Raw genomic sequence first — 19,690 nt, forward strand, 5'->3', positions numbered from 1 at the left:
GAACTCCAAATCTCATTTTTGTATGAGTAGAAGAAACATTATTTACGTTTACAAACTGATAGCGATCTGTGAGGTAAGACTTAAACCATGATAGGGCTGTTCCTGTTATTCCAACCATGTTTTTTAATCTTTCTAGCAGAATAGTATGATCAATTGTATCGAAAGCTGCACTGAGGTCTAGTAGAACTAGCATGGATACACAGCCTAGATCAGAGGCTAGAAGAAGGTCGTTTGTTATCTTAACTAAAGCTGTTTCGGTGCTATGGTGTGGCCTAAAACCAGATTGAAATTTTTCATATATGTTATTCTTATGCAAGTATGACCTAAGTTGTTGGGCCACAACTTTTTCTAAGATCTTAGATATGAAGGGAAGGTTAGAGATGGGTCTGTAATTGGATAGTACACTAGGATCAAGATTTGTTTTTTTGATCAGGGGCTTAATAACTGCTAGTTTAAATGCTTTGGGTATGTGACCTAGTCTAAGGGACGAATTTATGATTGTTAAAATGGGATTGACTATGACTGGTAATACTTCTTTAAATAGTTTTGTTGGTATTGCATCAAGTGTGCAGGTCGTACAATTTGACGAGTAGATGATTTTCTCCAGTTCTAGCTGTGGTAGTGGGTCAAAGTCCTCTAATCTTTCTTCTATGTTTTGTTCTATATTATCCACACCAGATGACAGGCAGGCTGGATTTAGTAATATGGTATTTATTGTTTGTCTAATATTTTCAATCTTATTGTTAAAAAAGTCCATAAAAGCATTGCTGGTGTGAATCTGCCTTAGGAGCAGATTTATCAATGGCTTTAGACCAGATATTGCTGTTGCCCTGAGAACAAAACACACAGGATGGAATGAATGAACCAAAAGGTTTGGAGATGTTGTACAATGGGCACATGATATTGAGATGGCTCAAGAAGTGAGAATTAGAGCTCTGAAGCTCATGCTTTTATGTGTGTGCAACTATCAATAATCACGATATCAACTTTCTTCTAGATACTGGCGCTGAAATAACGATAATCACTTCAGAATTTGCAAAACAACTCAACCTGCCATTAACCAATGACTGCATTAAAGCTACGGCAGCTTGTGCTGGAAATATGAGCATTAAAAAGACCCAGCCTGTTGTGATGAAAATTGAACCATACGACTTGGAAACTAGCATTTGGGTAGGTGGAATTTACTGCCTATAGGACTAGATGTATTGCTGCAATTTAACTCAACTCTATGTTGAAGAAGGCAAGGTCACCTGGCATTTGAGAAGTCTACAGAAAAATGATCTCTCAGAGCCCCAAATTTGGTCCACAGATAAAAATGATTGTGGGCTTTTGGACATGCCTGCAGTTCATCTGAATGGAACAGCACCACTTTGCACCAGACAATACCCAATTAACAGAGATTCAATTGTTGGTATCAAACCAATCATTCAACAGCTTGAAGCTCGAGGGGTTCTCATCAAAACCCAAAGTGTATCTATTAGTCCAGCGTGGCCAGTGAGGAAAGCTAATGGAAACTGGCGGCTAACGATTGATTATCGTGAAGCTAGCAAATGCATTGAAAAACACCTCTTGAGGCAGATCCTTTGACAATATTCAACAATTTGAAGCATGAACATTTGTGGTTTTTGGTCATCGATATGGCCAACAGCTATTGGTCAGTCCCACTTGCCAAGGAGTCACAACCATTGCTAGCTTTCTCTTTGGATGGTCAACAGTACACCTGGACAAGACTTCCACAAGGTCTTCACAACAGCCCAACTTTGTACCACCAAGCTCTGTGAACACATTTAAGATCCTCAGACATGTCCAACATAACATCAGTTGTTATCCAATTTGTGGATGATATTGCTTCTGAAAATAAAGGTGAGCACGAAGCTGATGTTAAAGCCCTTCTCAACTACTTGGGCAGCAAAGGCCACAAAGCCAGCCTGGAAAAAGCCCAACTTATGCAGAAAGAAGTTATCTATCTGGGACAGAAAATTTCACAAGGGCAAAGAGCAATTACTCCAGATCATGCCAAAGCAATCCATGAAACATCTGAGCCGAAAACTATCCATGAGATGAGATCATTTTTGGGCCTATGCAATTATAGACGTGCATGGGTGGATGCCTACACAGAGTTAGCTCAACCACTGTTTTAACTCCTTCAAGGGAATCCTCATCCAAAGAAGAGAATTATCCTCTATGACAAGGCACAATCAGCATTTAAAGTGCTTTAGAAATCCCTGTGTGAAGCACCTGTCCTGGGAATCCCTAACATTGAGAGGCCAATCATTCTGTTGAAAAGAATGGCTTCATGACAGCCATATTAACACAAGATCATGGTGGTGAGCAACGTCCAGTGGGCTATTACTCAGCAAAATTGGACCATGTAGCTCTGGGTTTTGGGCCATGTTTGAGAGCCATCCAAGCAGTTTATTTGCTTGATAAATAAACTTGATCAAAAGCTAACATTGAAATGTCCTCATGCTGTACATGCTCTGTTGACAATGAGCAGAGCCACTCAAGTAAGGGCAAGTAGATGGGGAAATTGGTTAGCAGTCTTGGAAGCATCCCACATTATCATTAAAAGGGCCAGTGTGTCCAACCCTTCCACTCTGATGATGCCTGGACAGGCTGATTACCATCAGTGCAAAGAAGTTGTGACAATGCTGGAAGTGGACCAGCACATCAAAGAAATTTCCTTTACTGACATCACTCTTTTCACTGACAGTTCTTCAACAATTGAAGACGAGGTGAGACGAGCTGGATGGTCAGTGACATCTGAAGTGGATATCCTGGTAAAAGGTCAAATGCCACTAGGAACTTCAGCTCAATAAGCTGAACTGAAAGAGCTGATTGAAGCATGTAAACTGGCAAAAGACCATACTGCAAATATTTACACTGATTCGGTTTCGGTGTCGTCCATGATTTTGGTCAACTGTGGAAATAGTGTGGTTTTATAACCGCTGCAGGAACGCCAGTGAATTGTGGACAATTGGTCCAAGAACTTTTGGAAGCATTAAGATTGCCCAAAGAAGTCACAATCTTAAAGGTTAAAGCACACACAAAAGAAAATACATCTACAGCTCGAGGAAATGCACTAGCAGATGCTGCTGCAAAACTCGCTGCCAGAGAGGGAGATGGCAACAACGGACATGACGGCAATGACAATGGAAACACGAACAAAGACAACACCAAAGTCTGTCATCTTAAACTCGAACCAAGGAAGTTTGAACCATTCCTGATATCAAACAGATGCAACAGGATGCTTCAAGGGAGGAAGTCTGGAGCTGGATGTAGAATGCTGTCAAGTTGCATAAAGATGCCATCTGGCAACATGGGACTAGTGGCTCCGAAATGTCTGCTTCCCTACCTAGCGATGCAGATTCACTCGCTGGGACTGACAAAATGACTCATGTGGGGGTTGACAAAATGACTCAATGTTTCAATCAAGTCTGGTGGAACCCAAAGTTTAGAGCACAAGCACGTTATGTTCTTCAAATCTGTGCGACAAAAACAAGCCTGTGAGAAAAACAAGCCTGGCACAAGAGTGAAAACTCCTGCTGTGGGATCACCCGCTCCACCTAGTCCATTCAGACACCTTCAAATGTATTACATCACTCTGCCAAAATCTGGAAGGTTTCAAGATGTCTTAGTGGTTGTGGACAAGTCCTCGATATATGTGGAATGTTTTCCAACGGGACGGGGAACGGCAACCAACACAGCGAAGGTGCTGGTGAAAGACATCATACCAAGATGGGGCCTTCCAGACAAAATTGATTCTGATCAAGGAACACATTTCACTGGCGTGGTATATAGTGAAGTATGCAGAATGCTGAATATCCATTGGGTACTTCACTGTCCTTACCGTCCTCAAGCCTCAAGTCAGACAGAAAGAATGAACCGTGTCATCAAGGATCGCTTGTCAAAGATGCATCAGGAAGGCATTCCATGGCCTGAAGCCCTTCCAGTAGTATTTTGTAGCATCCGTGCTACTCACAACAAGGAAACTGGCTTGGGTCTATTTGAGGTGATTACTGGACGACCAATGTCACTACCAGGAACTATTGATCTGCGCAAAGCTGATGTCCACTTGACCTCTGATGCTCTGATTGAATACTGTGAGGCTCTTAGCAGTGCGGTTCGACAAGGAGTATGTCAAGTTCATGATGCATGGGAAGAGCCACCTCAGGGGGGACATAGTTTAGTGCCAGGCCAATGGATAATGGTGCATAAACCCCAAAGAATGGCTCTTGAAGCTAAGTGGGAAGGTCCTTATCAAGTTTTATGGGTAACAAATGCAGCCGCAAAGGTAAAATGAAAAGATAAATGTATTCATACCAACTATCTGAAGTTAGCAAATCCGCCTACTAACTAGGGCAAATCTGGGCAGTATGCAGGTCAGAGTCTGGAAGCAGAACCAACATTCTTATGGCTGGGGGATGCTAGAAGGATGAAGATACAGTCATCATACACACAAGATGTGGGCTCATGCCTCATTATGTCCCACTGCTGGTATATTAAGTTCCTGCCCGAGGGACAGCTATGGCGGAATTTTGTTATCATGTTAAGTTTATGTGGATGTACTTCTTGAATTTTTCTTGAAGATACTGCCGTAAGTTTCTCACTTTGTCTCCCTGTTTAGGTGGATGGTCTGTTCTATCCTGGCTGATACGTCTCCACATCAGTCTTCACCTAGTGGTGACAGGGGGGAGAAGAGAGATCCTGAGACAGGAGGAGAAACTTCTAGACCAAGAAGTTATTGGGTGTAAGTGCTAGTAACCTCTCCCCAGTAGCCTCCGCTGTCTGTTCTACATGACATACAGTCATAAACAGACCAGAAGATCATTAACACAACTAAACATTCATTCATTCATTATTTGTAACCGCTTATGCAGTTCAGGGTCACGGTGTCTCCAGAGCCTACCTGGAATCATTGGGCGCAAGGCAGGAATACACCCTGGAGGGGGCGACAGTCCTTCACAGGGCAACACAGAGACACATTCACATGGACAGACACTTTTGAGTCACCAATCCACCTACCAACATGTGTTTTTGGACTGTGGGAGGAAACCGGAGCACCTGGAGGAATCCCACACGGACACGGGGAGAACACACCAACTCCTCACAGACAGTCACCCGGAGCGGGAATCGAACCCACAACCTCCAGGCCCCTGGAGATGTGTGACTGCGACACTACCTGCTGCGCCACCATGTCGCCCATAACTAAACATCCTCACATTGTGTATTCACTCTGCTGATAGGGAGCACTACTTCCAACTTATGGGGTTATGTCTGCTCTAGATCAAATTGCAGATTTATCACAGGAAGTGGAATTTTCTGCCATGGGTTTTAGTAAAATCACAGAAGAAGTGACAGCTGTTTGGATGGTTGCTCTGCAAAACAGAATGGCTCTAGATTATCTTCTGTCAGCCAAGGGGAGAACATGTGCTATAATGGGTATTGAGTGTTGTTCTTACATTCCAGACAATGGTGGTGACCTGAAAAAGGTAGTTTCCAAGTTCCAAAATATTTCACAGGTGGTCCATAACATTCCATCCACCCTTGGTAGATGGTTTGACTGGTTAGCTGAAAGTCTTGGGGAAATGGGCAAATTAATTGTGGAATATATTCTTTTTGGGTATTTTGGCTTTACTCATCCTGGTTCTGTTACTAGTGCAGTACATCATAAAATGTTTTTTTGCGACAATTACTACCTAAACGCTAGGTTGCTGTGACCGCTCAGTCAATCACAGTGCGTTATGTCAAGGGTGCATCTGATCAAATCCTGATCTTATGTGGGCAGCTGGTCCGTAGGATGCTGTCTTTTATTAATCAAATTTTTCTAATTATTATTATGTAGCTGTAACTGCTATTAGCAAGCGGCTCCTCAGTTTTTAGAATTCTGGGTATGTAAGCTTAGTCCAGAATATGTAGTAGTGTTAAATGTAATTAATCAACTGCGTGTCCTTGATCATTATTTTTTTTTTCATTTCATGATCACAAGGGGATTGTTAGAAAGTGATTAATTTCATATTAATTCCATATTTTATTCTGATTCTGTTACACTTTGTTTTAGGTTACTGTGAAGAGAACTGTTTGTCTCTTCTCTGCCTGTGTATCATTGCTTTATAACCTTGATGCTTGTGGGGATAGTTTATGGAACAATTGAGGGTGATAACATTTTCTATAATATGTGTTTGCTCCCACTGACGGTGTGCGAGAGTAACTAAGTCGCAACCAAGAACATCTTTACTGTCTTCACACGCGCGTGACTCTGTCTAATTCATTCTCAACAACCTCAACCAACACCATTTTGTAAATAAAGTCCAAACTGCTCACATCCGTCTCTAGAAAAAGTAAGCAGCTGAAACAGTAAGCTTTCTGTACATGGATTTAGCAAAACACTGAGGATCACGGTCCCTACTTGGAAAAAGCAGGAGAATACTATCTTCCCCACCCTCTTCCCTTATAGACGTAATAAACTATGGTGTACGTGCAGCCCATGTTGTATTATTTTTAACAACAACAAATATTATTAAAGCATAATTATGAAAACTGACAAATTATGAAATTTACTGAATAATTTAGGTATTCAGTTTTTAATTAATTCTTTAAGTATTAAGGAATAAATAAATTTAGTAACACTTTCTATAAAGCCCACATTTATAAGCCTTTATAAGTGCAGTTATAACTATTTATAACTCAAAAATAATGCTTTGTAAGAATATATAATAAACTCTAATAATACGTCAAAAACACTCTTACAATGAGCTATTATTTATTATTTTGCAAGCTATAAACATATAACAAAGGGTCAATATTCATTACACTGCCTTACAAATGGGTAATGACCTGTGCATAATTATATAGCACCTATAATAAAAATGAATGATTTAAATGCATTATAAATCATTGTATACTTAGCTATTCCTCATTTTTTAGACAATAAATAATAATATAAACTTTACTTGAAGCACTCAGTGATGGCATTTTAAACATATATAATGTATTTATAACTGTTCACACATTTTGTAGGTGTTTTATAATTCTGCACGAGTCATTATCCATTTAAAGTGTTTTAAAATGAAGAGTGAGACTTGTGTTAATATATGTTTATAACTTACAAAATAAACAATAATAGCTCATTATAAGAGCCACATGAGGCTTTACTGGTCTTATAAATCTTATAAATATGGGCTCATAGAAAGTGTCACTGTAAATATTTCGAGGTCAATGGCGTACCTCCTCTTACTGTTTCACGTACAATCAGTGGTTCTGATTCTATTAAAGATGATCAGTCTAAAATGTTCTGAACCTCTCTCAGTATCAGTTTATAGATCAGTGATCTGTGTGTGTGTTTGTGTGTGTGATTGTATAAATGTCCTCTCAGTCTCTCCAGGCTGCTGTGAGCGCTACACACAGTGCAGAAGTGTGTGAGGAAACTCTCTGTGCTTGTGTGTCATTACAACAAAAAGCTTCTTCATAAAGAATCAACACAGCAGCATCAGAGCAGACATTTCTCTTCCACTCAGTTACACTCACCTCTGGACTCTCTGGCAGACGACCCCCGCTGCTGGAGGAGATAATATAATGTGAATATTCCATTAATATTTTCATAACTTAATAATTACATTTAAATGAAAGAATCCCTTCATAAAATACATTTCTGATGAAAATTGCAGAGTTGTTTTGACATTTTATTTGTTGCATTAGTCCTTTGTCTATGAAAAAAGTCAGCTGAATTATAGCAGAAAATGAAACTGAATTTACACACAGCTCTAATGTGAACACTACACACTGGAACAGAGAATCTGGACGTAACAATGGTCATAAATATGAGGAGTAAGAAGTGAAGTGGAGGAGACGGGAGGATCTCAGGAATCAAGTCTCTCACTGATGCTGACACTAATTATTTAATTTTCTGATTTAGAGACTAATGCAGTCAGACAAATAGTGTGTGTGTGTGTGTTTTGTCTTACTCCTTTCAGTAATCATGATGATGTAACTAGTGAAACTGAGGTGCAATGATGATGTAATGCCTCAAATATTGCATCATCACATAAGAAAAGTGACATCACTCCCAACAGAGTCCACACTGCTTTTATCTGTGGTGTCTTTTTCTCATCAGTAAACCTCACTGTCTCTAAGTTCCTGCAGTGCAGTGGGATTATACAGCAGTGCATTGTGGGAAGGAAGTTAAAAGCTCTCATTTCAAGCTTTGTTTAAAACACGAGCAACTGATGAAACTGAATTTTATGTGAGAGCTTGCCTTGGATTAAAACTCTCCTCTGACTTTATAAACTACACAAACTTCATCCAGTACTTTCAGTAGAAATACACAACATTCACTTACCTCCCATTGTCTCTAAAATATCAAAGAGAAAGAAAGATAAAAAGATGAAATGTTAGAGAGAAATGTTGACTGTACACAATATATAAACACTATAGACAATGTACTATTTGCAAAGTGTTAGTGATGGGAATTTCGGCTCTTTTTGGGGAGCCGGCTCTTTTGGCTCGGCTCTTCATAAAGAGCCGGCTCCTAAATGGCTCTTTGTTTTACCACTTATTTCCACTGGTACAGAACAATATTACCTACATTTTACATGACTATATGGACAAAACATTATTGTTCAATATTAAAAATAATAAATAGTGTTGCAATGGCCAATTGTTTTATGGCTGTCTTGTAATAACTCACTGATTGCACTCACACATTCAACTGCATAAATAACTGGATTTTTATTTAAACACCTTAATAAAAATCACTTGTAAACTCTGAAATATAACCAATGGAACCCAAAAGGTAGGTATTAAAAATAGCTTATTAAATTAAATAATCATCAATTTCTGGGTAATAAAATAAACAAATACAATGCAAAGTGGAAAACAGCAGCATTCAACGGTAGTTATTAAAACAGCCACAACTGATTTAACATTTTCTTCAACTATTTTCTGGAAGGCAGTAGGGCTGCAACTAATAATTATTTTGATAATCGATTAATCTATCGATTATTTTTTCGGTTAATCGATTATTGATCGGATAAAAAGGAAGACAAGTCAAATTTGGTTTCCTGTCTGTTACTAGCATATTCAGGATACCATCAGTGAGAACAGCTGCTTGCTGTGGTGTGCAGATCTTCTTCAAATCATAGTCAGCAATGCTGGGCTATTTTTATCTGAGGTGAGAGAGAAAGTGTAGATATGAACATACACCTTTTTTAAGTTAATAATTACCGATCTAAAATGCAGACAACAATGCAGGCAAATTGAAATGACATAAATGGATATTGGGTGATGCTGCCATGTGCTGAGAATAAAAGGGAAACACATGATAAGATATTGTTAAGATATTTAAGATTTTAGAGAACTAATGTTGTAATTATAAAAGGAATACACAAGCTACCATTATTAAAAATTAGCTCTTACATGAAGAATTAACCCAACCGTTACATTAATTTTATGTTTATCAATATTTAACAGTGTATGTAATGTATACACTTACAATGTAATATACTCTTGGCTGTGATACGCCATCACTAACACGCAATGCCAGTCAGAAAAGACCTTGAAAAAGGCTTTAAATATATTATTTTAAAAAATGTTTGGATTGATTTTTTTAACTCTGAATGTAACTGCCGCCACATTTAAGGTGGAATGGAAAACTCGCTTAATACAAGAATGATATAAATTTACTAAAAATGAGACATCTAGTTTAACTACTCTAGCAGGCTCTAGTAACACTGAGTGAGAGAAAAATTTGAATTAACTTACTATACTTAATCTCTTTCACACATAGCTCAAACAGGCTTCATTTTCAGATGCTCATGCAGTGATGTTGTGCTGCCGTGCCATACGAGATCAGCTGTGCACATGTTGCACCTAACGCTGTTCCTTGAAGGCGTTAATGTAAAGTGTTCCCATGCTTTTGATGACTTGGGTCATACATTTTTCTCTCTGCTTGTGCTAACATTATCCTCTGCTGTAACTGCCTCCGCCATTTTTTAAACCCTTCTTCCAGAGTTGGTCATGTGTATGTGTATAATAACTTAGACCCAACTAATCAATTATTAAATTAGTCGCAAAATATTTTAACACTCAATTTTAATCAATTTAATCGATTAGTTGTTGCAGCCGTAGAAAGAAAGATTGGCATTCAGGAAAACCAAGTGTCTCAGCTTTGATTGTTGTTCTCTGATTGTTTGAATGACAAGCCTTAGAAAAAAATGGCTCGGTCTTAGACAGGAACCGGCTCTCATCGTTCAATTACAAGAGCCGGCTCTTTGAACCGGTTCGTTCGCGACCAACACATCACTACAAAGTGTGAGTAAAGTGTCTCTCTTATTTACTGCAGCTCCGTCAGTTAGAGTTTCAGTTCAGACGACCTGGGGTCATTCATTTTGTAAATAAATTAAGGTTTAGAGTTCAGCTGCTGTTTAATCCTCTTAAATATTTACAGAACATTTGTTTATGCAATGATGGAGGCTGTAATAATGATGTAATTAAGGAGACTGCAATGATGATGATGATGATGATGTAATGAGGGAAACTGTAATGATGTAATAACAGAGTGTAACAATTAAGAATTAATTAGAGAGACTGTAACAATAATATAATGAAGAAAACTAATGATAATCATGAAAAGAAGATGATAATGTGACGATGGAGACTGTAATGACAGTGTAATTAGGGAGATTGTAATGACAAAATGAGGGAGGCTGGAATGATGATGTAATGAGGAAGACTGTAATAATGATATAATAACGGTGTTGGGGAGTAATGGAATATATGTAACAGTGTTACATATTTAAAATAATAAACTTATTTTAAACTTATTTAATAAACTTAGCACTAAAATGTAAGGAAATTTGTGTTTGGTAGATTATTTCTCTGTTGTAACAATGCTTCTTGGCAATACATCTCGTTCTGTTGGAAAGCCTGTTAATTTCACTTTTAAATGGTGCCACATTTATAAGGAACATGCATTTTTGGGATGCGCAGTAGAGCTGAGTATGTGGTTTGTGCCCATAAAAAAATATGCCAAATCCTCTCTGCCAATGCCAAACAGTTTATTCTGAACATGTTTTCACTGTTATTATTCAAGGTTAATAAATTCAGATAAAAAAAAATCAAGCTTAACAACAATTCAAACAATGTAATTTGAAGTTATTCAAATTCGATAGACCAAATTCAGATGCCAAAAGACACAACATAACAGACTATTTATATCCTGAAGATGAAGAAATTTTACTGTGGATTTTTTTTATATAATTGCATAGCATTGGACAAGATAGAAGGTGTGGAAACATGAACTGTGGGGATACATGTGAAAAATTAGAACACCCCATGAAAGCCTTTGTCTTTTTGAACATATGGACATTTGACTTTCATTTGAACAGCACTGAGATATGGAGTTTATACAAATAAAACTGAAGAAATTACTTAAAAACATAGGTTGTACAATGAAATGGGCATTGTCATCTTGATAATCTGACAAAAAATAAAAATATCATAGGACATGTTTCCACATTTTCATGATGTCACTTGTTATATTCACAGGGCCATGACAAAAATTCCACAATGGCATTTCTTCATATTCAGGATATTAATAGTCTGCTATATTGTGTCTTCAATTAACCTTTCAGATTTTTGAGACCAATATATTTCCCCACACATTCTATCATGTCCAATGCTAGGGCAATTATATAAAAAATCCAAAGTAAAATTTCTTCATCTTCAGTTTATCAATTGTCTGTTATATTGTGTCTTCAGTGAGACTTTCATATTTGAGTCTCTTTGAAAATAAAGAGGTAATATCCGCGGAAGGATGCTAAACGTGTAGTTTTTCGACGGTATGGAAGCAGTGTTCGTATTTTGCCATCTAGCGGCGACAGAATGCAACTACTGCAACATATAATGTGAAACAGAAAATCCTAATAAGAAACTCGCGAATAAGTAGCCAACTTCAGCGTCGTGGTTGGTGTTGGTTCGATTGGAGACAGAATCCCAGCTAGCAAAATTGTATCGTCCCACATTCGGGCAGAATCGCACACGCCGGAACAAAAACACTCCGCGATGCCAGCACGCGGAGTCGGCATTGTCTCGGCCGTGATGTACGGCTGTAGAGTGGGCTGATAGTTCTGTTTTGTTCCTTAAAGGTACATTGCATTCTCTTCTCCAGAGGGAGACATACATGTTTGTAATATTTCATTATAGAAATGTCATATAACAAAAAACATAATAAAAGTCCTGGAGATGAAACAGAGTGTATGAAATCAACACATTTTAATAATTATAATACAATTATAATATAATTAATGTTCCCTAATTAAATGTGCAAATATGTACAATTGAGGGTACCACCACAATGACAACATATCTGAGAATGTAATATTAGTAAGTGTGCTTTTCATACAACCTTTAAACAATGTAAACATACAGCAATTGCAATGTATACAAACAGTATATTAAGTCAATAAATAGAAAATACATTTGTAACTGGCATTGATATTTGAAATTGGCAGTGTCATGATTTCCTAAATACAATTAATATTCAAATACTGTTTTTCAAAAAACTATTGGTTTTACACGCTAAGAACTGCCATTTACATTGTCATTTCTTTAAAAATATTTAATATATGTACTACACTAAGGTCATATAACAAAACGCTTATAATACAAAAATATTTCACCAGTAGGTTTGGAAAAAAAATGTGAGAAGGGTACTTTAAATCAGTTTGAGTTTTTATTCATGGCATAAATCAGAAAAGGTCACAGAAAAGAGCACGAATCTTCATCATCTTCTTCTTCTGTGTTTTTACAGCGGTTCGCTTCTGCCACCTTCCGTTTTCTCATTCAGAGTTCGTTCCAGTCCCTGTCGTCTTCAAAAACTTAAATAACAATTTCCCCCTTCAGCACGGCACTGTCTCCTTATTAACTCTATTTATCATAGTCATTTCTGTCGTTCGTGTCCCAGTCATTACATACATGTTTTAAATATTACAATATTAACAAAACTTACATATAACTGTGTGGCATTTAACAGGTTGAAATACTTTCTACACTCTAAAAAGTCATTCTGGTGGCCTTTAGCCAATACTTAAATATATGCACTGCTTTAAGATAAAAAATGTAATTGAATTATTTTTGTAGAGTTTTTATAATCATGTGGTGTTTTATTGAGTTTTGGTAACATAAATAATATAAGTGCACAATTTCCTGACTAACCAGAACTCAATATATTCCATTAAATACTAAAAACCAAAAATAATTTACTGGCAACTCTATTAGTATTGGACAACGCCATTTTCTCATTCATTGCTTTCTCCCGCCAACTTGGACAAGATGGATTTTACAGGAGAAGGCTGCTTCATTTTTCTCCAGGCACGTCTTATTGTGGACAAGGCACAAAAAAAAAGCTGCCAGGGTGAGGGTTATAACAATTTTCATGACCCAAAGTGGTTTATTTTATTGGTGTGTTTAGGTTTGCCCGTTTTTCTGTTGTCGGATGGACTGTGTTTGGTGGATATAAGCAGAATTAGCCAGCTAGCTTTCTTTAACTCTGTAAGAGAGTGTTACAACCGCCAAGAACACTTATGACCCTCAGGTTTTTTTTATTTTATTTAATTATTTAATTTGCTTAGTACAGAGCTACGGAGTCCCTAAAGGGACTGGGGGAAAAATAAAAAAGACTATTGATTTTGCGTTCCCTCGCAAACATAATTGCATTCCCTCGCAAACAGTTTTGTGTTCCCTCGCAAACACAAATGCGTTCCCTCGCAAAACCTTTTGCATTCCCTCATAAATACATTGCACTCCTTTGCAAATGTTTTATTATACACAATTGTCTTTGTGGCTCAGTCGGCACATCAGGACCCTGCAGTTTCCAGGGAAATTCAGCCACTTGAAACAGATATTATATATGTATTTATTTTTCTCTACTAACACACAGTTTCATTGCCAGTGCGAATCGTTCATACATCTGTAACGAACTGCCTAACATCAGAGGAAGTTGTGAACAAGTTTATATACGTTCGGTAGCTCAATGGTTCGACGAGCCGGTCGCTACAGTATGCATTTCGTTTTATCTGGGAATTCTGTTTTTTTAAAGCTGCAATAAAAACAGTATATGTGCAAGCACATAATCAACAGCAAGCACAGTACTACGGAGCCCACAAAGTATTTGCGAGGGAACGTAAAACTATTTGCGAGGGAATGCAATTGTGTTTGCGAGGGAATGTATGACGGAGCCCCTAAAGAGACTGGGGGAAAATAAAAAAGACTATTGATCATGCGTTCACTCGCACACATTTGCATTCCCTCGCAAACCCAATTGCGTTCGCTCGCAAATACTTTGTGGGCTACGTATTACTGTGCTTGCTGTTTATTATGTGCTTGCTGTGCATGTCAGGTGAACTATGGAGCAGCTCATTGAATTTTACTTTGATCTTGGACTGAAATATAAAGACAGCATTTCTTCTCAGCAGAAAACATGGATATGTTATTGGGGAGCACCAACTGAAACGTTTGTTGCTGTGTTGTTAATTGCTATGAAATGAGGATGAGAGAATTTAAAGTGCAAGCGCATGGACAAAGGTTACGTGAACAGTGCAGAGATACAGACAATGAACACAGTTTCCAAACACCTGAATAAATGTGTAGCTATTGGAGTAATGTGTGTATGTGTGTAAAAGTCAGTTCTGGCAGAAAATGGAATCCTGTTTTTACTGCAGCTTTAAAAAAACAGAATTCCCAGATAAAACGAAATGCATGGTGTAGCGACCGGCTCTCGAGCTCCACAGCCCTGTCTGGAGTCATCGTGCTGAGCCACGTCTGAGATCTCTGTGTTGATCCACTGCCTTACATTCTCCATCTTCTTACTGAATGACCAGATTTTTGCAAGAGACTTTACTTGGTAAAGGTTTTTCGTTAACATTCTTAGCTTGACCCCTACCCCAGTCAATAACAATAAAAAAAAAAAAGCTGTCCACACTTTTTCTTTCTTTCTCGAAACCACCTACGTCTCATACACCTGTTTGTATGGAGATACGTGGAACTACGGTGTCCTGACTTGCACTTTCAAGATGCTACCGAACGTATATAAACTTGTTCACAACTTCCTATTATGTTAGGCAGTTCGTTACAGATGTATGAACGATTCGCACTGGCAATGAAACTGAGTTAGTAGAGAAAAATAAATACATATATAATATCTGTTTCAAGTGGCTGAATTTCCCTGGAAACTGCAGGGTCCTGATGTGTTGACTGAGCCACAAAGACAATTGTGTATCATAAAACATTTGCAAAGGAGCGCAATGTATTTGCGAGGGAACACAAAAAGTTTTGCAAGGGAACGCAATTGTGTTTGTGAGGGAACGCAAAACTATTTGCGAGGGAACACAAAATCAGTAGTCTTTTTTCTTTTCCCCCCAGTCCCTTTAGGGTCTCCGTAGCTTTGAGACTTAAGGCCCAACAAGTTAAACAGAGGGAGAGGTAAACAGATGAGAGAGAAGTTAACTTTCTTTTACTGTTTTTATGAATGTTCTCATGTTCTTGCATCATTGATTAAATTTTCCTCACACTCAATTGACTGAAATGGAGCCTTATAACTGTGACATTTATACAGTAAACATAATACATATTTTTTACTGTTTCATGTATGTGAAAGATGTGAGATATGATCACAGTACGGAATAAGTAATCATACTGTTGAATATCTTTTGATGGTGACATTTATTAAGTTCATGTTATATAAAAATGCTTTTACTATGTCTGTCAAAGTAACACACTGTACTCAAAACACTTTGTTGGATCACTGTAATTTTACGAGAAGTTGACACAACTCAAAAAGACTGTTGCAAAACGTTGCGTTGATTTTTTATGTTGACCCAATGCTCTGAAAAACGAATTCACCTTACTCAAAATACTATGTTGGATCAATGTAATTTTACCAGAAGTTGACACAACTCAAAAAGACTGTTGCAAAACGTTGCGTTGATTTTTTTTTTTGCTGACCCAATGTTTTATTTTTATAGTGTTTATTTAACATTTCTTATGTCATTTTGCAGACAGTTACCAGTATTTTCTTTTATTTTTAGATGTGGGCCACATACGATTAATACGCAGTATTTAATAAAATGCTCTGATCAGTGTAGTGTGCTAACTGCAATGGCAATCGCCTCGCCAGCCGACAGTGCCAACGTGCAGCCGGAATTGGGTCAGACGCAGCATGCCACATTCACGCCGAGACGGCAGCCAGCCAACAGCACAGAGTCTGAGCTAGAATCGGCCCAGATCTATCTTGCTAGCTGGGATCGATTGCTTATCCTTTGTATCCCGGATGTGTACTCTGAATGTTTTAACTCGTATTTGGCATCTGAATTTGGCCTATCGAATTTGAGCAACTGCAACATATGTTGCTTGAATTAATTTTTTATCTGCATTTATTAACCTTGAAAAATAACAGTAAAAACATGTTCTTCAAAATTTACGAGTTCAATTCAAGGGTAATTATATTCAGATGCATATTTGTGAAGCAAAATATTCAGAGGTGGAAATCTGAAGACTTAAATTCAAAAGCAACAAAATTCAGATGCATAATTCCAGTGCAAAAAAATCAGTGCTACAAATTCAAAGGTGGTAATAGTTCAAAGGCTGATGAGACATATTTGCTTCCATACTTTATGTTCTTTTTAAACTGTATATTGATATTAATTGTGGGAATGTTTTGATTGGGGTATCAAAAGTGTTTATTTCTCAAGGAACACATGCTGTGGAGCCCTGACTCTCTCTATCAGTGGCGGATGCTGGTCTTTCAAGGAGGGGAAGCTCAATTTCGGCCTACATCATAAAATGTGTCGGTTTATTTATACGTAAATTCTACCCTCCGTTCCTTTTTAAGAAAATGATCTGTGACCCTGTCGTACCAACAAGGCGTCTTTTCCAGGGACTTGACTAATGTCCTCTCGATGGCCAGCAGAGCTAGGCTGCTTAAACGGCCTTGGCCCATGTGAAGTGTGTCTGTGCTCCCACTGATCTTTACACCAAAGGATCGCTGATTCGCTCATTTCGCTGCCAATCAAAAAGGGATTCAGCCTCAGACAGATCATCCAATCATCATGCAGAAGCTGAGCGTCCGGGCCAGCCCAGGCCAGCCCACTGCCCCATAGACCCCCAGAGATGCTGAGCATCCAATGGGCGGGACAAAGCCCAGCATTTATCCAATGACTCGTCTTGTTTCGCTGCACTTCGCTGCTTTGCTGTTGAACTCAGCGTTCACACTGTTTAAATCACTGTGAAGCTGCGGGAATGATTCAGAGGAAAGCCGCGTCTTTACCAGTGATAAGAAGCTGATTCTGAACAAAAGTTGAGCGCGTTGTAGTGCATATTTATTCGATGACATATACACACAACAGTATATATTTGATCACTTATTTTTTTTTTACATTCCCTTTACTTCCCTTGCAGTCTTAGAGCAATCACCACTGCTCTCTATATACAAACCGGATTCCAAAAAAAGTTAGGACACTAAACAAATTGTGAATAAAAATTGAATGCAATGATGTGGAGATGGCAAATGTCAATATTTTATTCGTAATAGAACACAGATTACAGATCAAAAGTTTAATCTGAGTAAATGTAACATTTTAAAGGAAAAATATGCTGATTCAAAATTTCACAGTGTCAACAAATCCCAAAAAACTTGGGACAAGTAGCAATAAGTGGCTGGAAAAAGGAAACTGAGCGTATAACGAACAGCTGGAAGATCAATTAACACTAATTAGGTCAATTGACAACATGATTGGGTATAAAAAGAGCTTCTCAAAGTGTAAGTGTCTCTGTGAAGCGTAAGAGGGTCACCAATTCCACTATTGTTGCGCAGAAAGATAGTGCAGCAATACCAGAATGGTGTTACCCAGCGTAAAAGAGCAAAGACTTTTAAGTTATCATCATCAACCGTGCATAACATCATCAAAAGATTCAGAGAATCTGGAACAATTGCTGTGCGTAAGGGTCAAGGCCGTAAAACTCTACTGGATGCTCGTGCTCTCCGGGCCCTTAAACATCACTGCACCTCAAACAGGAATGCCACCGTCAAGGAAATAACAGGATGGGCTCAGGAATACTTCCAGAAAGCATTGTCAGTGAACACAATCCACCGTGCCATCCGCCGTTGCCAGGTGAAACTCTACAGTGCAAAGAGGAAGCCATTTCTAAGCAAGCTCCACAAGCTCAGACGTTTGCACTGGGCCAGGCCTCTTTCAAAATAGAGTGTGGCAAAATGAAAGACTGTTCTGTGGTCAGATAAGTCACGATTTGAAGTTCTTTATCGAACACTGGGACGCCAAGTCATCCGGACCAGAGAGGACAAGGATAACCAAAGTTATCAACGCTCCGTTCAGAAGCCTGCATCACTGATGGTATGGAGTTGCATGTGTGCTTGTGGCATGGGCAACTTGCATGTCTGGAAAGGCACCATTAATGCAGAGAACTATGTTCATGTTCTAGAACAACATATGCTCCCATCTAGACGTCATCTCTTTCAGGGAAGACCCTGCATTTTTCAACAAGATAATGCCAGACCACATTCTGCAGCAATCACAACATCATGGCTACGTAGGAGAAGGATCTGGGTATTGAAATGGCCAGCCTGCAGTCCAGATCTTTCACCTATAGAGAACATTTGGCGCATCATACAGAGGAAGGTGCGACAAAGAAGGCCCAAGACGATTGAACAGTTAGAGGCCTGTATTAGACATGAATGGGAGAGCATTCCTATTTCTAAACTTGAGACAAACCCAGACGTTTGTTGAGTGTTGTAAGAAGAAGGGGGGATGCCACACAGTGGTAAAAAATGCAATAATACAATAATACAATAATAAACAACTTAGCTTAACTATATAATCTCCTATTGAAAGCATTGCAATCAAAGTTACCTTTGAATATTATTCACTTTTCTAAATTAAAAGCTGTTTTTCCCTCTAGTCCATGTATCTGAGGTTGTTTTGAATGTTATCATTAAAATATAAAAACTCTTTATTGTACTCTTCCTACAGAAGACTATACACAGAATTATGACCCAGTCTCTGAGCTGTGTGGAGATTTCTATCAGAAACAATCATTCATTGTCTGTAACCACTCATCCAGTTCGGGCTCCCGGTGGATCCAGAATCTGTCTTTTCATGTTTTATTCTGAGATGAGACACTGATGAAAAGGCTGAGTTTATACAGAGGGGAGTTCTGAGATACTTACCCACTCTTAATGTACACTCCTCTGTTGTATCTCCATCAGTAACCTGACACAGGTAATGTCCTGTATCTGACCATGTGCAGTTTCTGATCTGTAAGGAGACGTTTCCTCTCTGCAGCTCCTGAGTGAACAGACTCACTTTGCCCTCGTAGCCCCGCCCCTCTGTCACCTGTCTGTTCTTATAGAGACAAACATACTCCATCTCCTTAAACCTGATCTCCAGGTCAACAGCACTGACTTCAGGAGAAAGGTGACAGCAGAGAGTGGCAGCAGAGCCAGAGTCATATTTATCACCACGGGGTCCAATGATTTCAAACCCTGTGAAGGAAAACACACACCATGATGTTCACAGTTAAACCTGTTATAGAAGTGGTTCTCAAACTTTAACGTCCAAGTACCACCTGTTATCAAACCAAAACCACCTATAATTTTTACCACAGAAACATGTGGGCCCTG

Source organism: Hoplias malabaricus, chromosome 2 (assembly GCF_029633855.1).
Source record: "Hoplias malabaricus isolate fHopMal1 chromosome 2, fHopMal1.hap1, whole genome shotgun sequence".
NCBI lineage: Eukaryota > Metazoa > Chordata > Actinopteri > Characiformes > Erythrinidae > Hoplias > Hoplias malabaricus.